Source organism: Seriola lalandi, unplaced genomic scaffold (genome assembly GCF_002814215.2).
Source record: "Seriola lalandi dorsalis isolate HSWRI2012SDOR001 ecotype SW California unplaced genomic scaffold, Sedor1 jcf7180002054675, whole genome shotgun sequence".
NCBI lineage: Eukaryota > Metazoa > Chordata > Actinopteri > Carangiformes > Carangidae > Seriola > Seriola lalandi.
The window spans coordinates 600517-604087 of NW_019525228.1; the positions used below are offsets into that span (position 1 = coordinate 600517).

The following is a 3571-nucleotide window of genomic DNA, read 5'->3' on the forward strand; positions in this document are numbered from 1 at the left end:
TCAGTCTCAAGGATCATGTGGCATCAGAGAGGCAGTGCTGGCCAGCCCCAGGTTGATGGCTCAGATCAACATCCAGCTCTTTGAATTGAATTGAGGACTCAGTGGTCAGAGTTTGTCATAAAGCTTTTGGTGTGTTGTAATCTGTTCTGTGATTTATCTTTTAATGAAAGCTGAAAATCCTAAAACAGTCTGTGTTTGTCTGTGTGTTCCAGGTGCTGGCCAGACTCTCCCTTCAGCAAAGGGTCTGTCCTTGGTACAGGTGGGACAAGGACAGCCTTTTAACTTAAATGTCCCAGATGAGCAGCCTGGGCCCTCCAGCAGGGGTCTGCCTACTCCTTCTCCTCCTCCTCCTCCAGAGAATGAACAGCATGGCCCCTCATCCAGTGCTGTTGGTCCTCCCCTCACTCCAGCACCACTCTCCTCTTCTGTTCATCCACCTCCTCTGCCTGGACTACCTGTACCCAGGACCAGAGCCTACAGGAAGAGGAAGGTGACCTGAAGCTGCTGTGGCAGAGCGTGGGCCGCTGCCTGGAGGAAAAACCCCTCCGGCTGCCAACGTCATACATCTGCAGCAAGTGTGGCCAACCCAGAAGAGAACTGGATGAATCTTATTTAGTAACAAGTATAAATTATAGTAGAAATGTAAAAATAATGACTGAGGTCAGTGTCAGGATGAGTCTCTACGACATGAATGAAACCAAAAGTGACGTCCTTTGTGTAGATTGAAACGAGAGGAGTGAAGTTCACGCACCAAGCAGCAGGAACATTCAAAATTTCTCCAGGAATTTTCTAGTTGTTTATTATTCTCTGTCCTCAGTGTTCACAGATTCAGTTTCTTGCCTTTTACTTCATTTCTACTGTTGTTGATAGATGACAGTAACAACATTTGAAGAGCAGAATGTGTTCAGCTCTAGCTCAGTCACCACCTTCACAGGTGAAAGTATTGACCAGTTTAAAATGAAAACAGTGTTCAGTAGGAAACAGATGGAACTGACCCACCAGAACTGCAACCTGGAGCAGAACCAGACTCTTCATAGATGTGATGCTGTGACCTCAGAGACGGATGTGTTCACCTTACACACTCTTTAGTGTGAACTGCACATTGAGTTCAGATTGTGAAGCAGTTGTCAGTGTAGTACAGCTCATGTAGCTCATCTAGCTCATGTGTTTGCGGACCGACCGAAGATCTAGTTTATTGAAAAAGGTTCCCTGAGCTGATGGAATCTAATGGCCACAACAAATAAATTGGTCATTGTGAAGTTTGTACTGTTTTCTTTTATGGTATATGGTGCACAGCCTAGTAAAGTCTAGAAAGGAAGACAACAGCAAGAAGCACCTGAGTTCAGCTTCAACCCTGGTTCTTTCTTGCAGTGTTGCATGTTCTCCTTGTGTTTCCTTCAGGGACTCTGATTACTAGAAACAAAGACATGCACATTTAATTAATTGAGGACTCTAACTTGTCTGTGTGTGGTGGTGGTGGAAACCATTTTCCTGCTTTCCTCCCAGTGCATGCTGGGATACATTCCAGTACTTCAGACTTTTTGATCAGACTTGTGCTACATTTGCATTCAGAATCACAAAGTTTGAATGTAGAAGTCACATAAATGTAAAACAAAAAAGATTTTCCCTAAAATTACAGAAGAAAAACTTTAAATTGTTAGTATGGACGTTAACTTTTATAATAACAAGCTGCATTTTTAATTACAGATAATTCCTGTAATTTAAGAAAGCAGAACAAATACTGTATGAATAATACAGTAATTTGTCTTTACAGAAATGGGAAATAAATGTAATGCATGATTATTGGCATAATGCTTAAAATAGAAGTTTCGCTGTTAATTCAGTCATTTTACGGACTTTTGTTAACAATTTTAAAGAACATGAAATTATTATTATTATTTATTTTTATTTTTTTTTCTTTCCTGTATGATAAGGCAAAAAAAAAAAAATCCTAATTTTGACGTTTTTTAAAATTTTTATATCTTACTAAACCATGATGTTTCTTGACAATTTCATGCCTTATTATACTGTAACATTCTTAATAAGATTTTGGTGCCATACTTTATTATGACGTTAATATTGTATGACATCTTGTAACGTTTTTATGCCTTACTATAGTATGACAAATTATGACATTTTATGCCTTACTATACTATCACATTGTATGCCTTACTATACGTAAGGCATACAATGTGATAGTATAGATGTGATAGGGTAAGATGTTATTATGCCTTATTATACTATAACATTTGTTTATTTTTTTTGCCTTAGTATAGTTTGATATTTTTATAACATTTGAACAGCTAACTATTTTATGACACTTTTTTTTAATTATTACTATTTATATGTTTATATTATTGTATTGTTATATTAAGTAATAATACTTTCCCTGTAGATTAATTGAATTATTGTAGACTGTTTCATCTCATTTTCTTTACTGAACCTCATTGTCATTATTCTCTCCTGCAAATGATGTAAAGCCTTTAAACTTGTTGTTTATTATAATTCATGTTTTAGTGTTTGTCCCAAATTTTGTCTTGTCTTGTGGAGGCACTTTGTCACTGTGTTTTGAAAAGTGCTGTATAAATAAAACTCATTGTTGTTGTTATTTGATATATTTTTGACATTTTTCTGCCATACTATACTAAGATCTTTTTTGGCATTTTTATGGCTAATTATATTATTTCGTCTCATGCCTGACCATACTATGACGATTTTATGACCTTTTATGCCTTCATATACTATGATGTATTTTTGACATTTTATGCCATAATATATTATGACATTTTTTGACATTTTATGCCATAATATATTATGACGTTTTTTCACATTTGTATGCCTAATTATATTATTTCGGATCATGCCTGACCATACTATGACGTTTTTATGACATTTTATGGCTTATTATACTATGATGTATTTTTGACATTTCCTGCCATACTATACTAAGATCTTCTTTGGCATTTTTATGGCTAATTATATTATTTCGTCTCTTGCCTGACCATAATATGACAATTTTATGAACTTTTATGCCTTAATATACTATGATGTATTTTTGACATTTTCTGCCATAATATATTATGACGTTTTTTGAAATTTTTATGCCTCATTATATTATTTTGGATCATGGGTTAGGGTTAGGGGTTAGGGTTAGGTAAAGGTAAGTATTTGTCTTGTTTTCCCAGGTTGGGTTAGGGGTGCGCTGGCCTGGGGGTGTGTCGAAGGTCGGATGCTCCCCCACCATCTCCAGGTTGTGGCTTGAGGTAAGTTGTAGTTTTTTTCTTTTTTTGCAGGTTCTGTTGTATGTTGTTGCTGTTTTGAAAAGAAGGAAAAAAGAGGAAAAATGAATTTTACAAAGATGATGGTACACTGAGGAGGATGATATTCAAATGAAAAAATGATATGGAAAATAAAAAATAAAATATATATTGTTATTATTTTCCAGATGAGGGCTACCGTCCGCCTCTCCCAATGCCGAGCAGGTGAGTATTTAGCAGATGAAATAATTATTTCCTGTTAAGTTCAAGGTAAGTATTATTATTTATGGTTATATTGTTTTTACAAAGGTTGA

General features: G+C 35.8%; 1 long non-coding RNA gene across 1 annotated transcript; it reads left to right on the forward strand.

Annotated features, from left to right (window-relative positions):
* On the forward strand, positions 1-2613 carry LOC147818236 (uncharacterized). The gene is made up of 2 exons (XR_015438185.1): positions 1-104; positions 213-2613. It is a non-coding gene; the product is annotated as an uncharacterized LOC147818236 (long non-coding RNA).
* Positions 2614-3571: the final 958 nt, after the last annotated feature.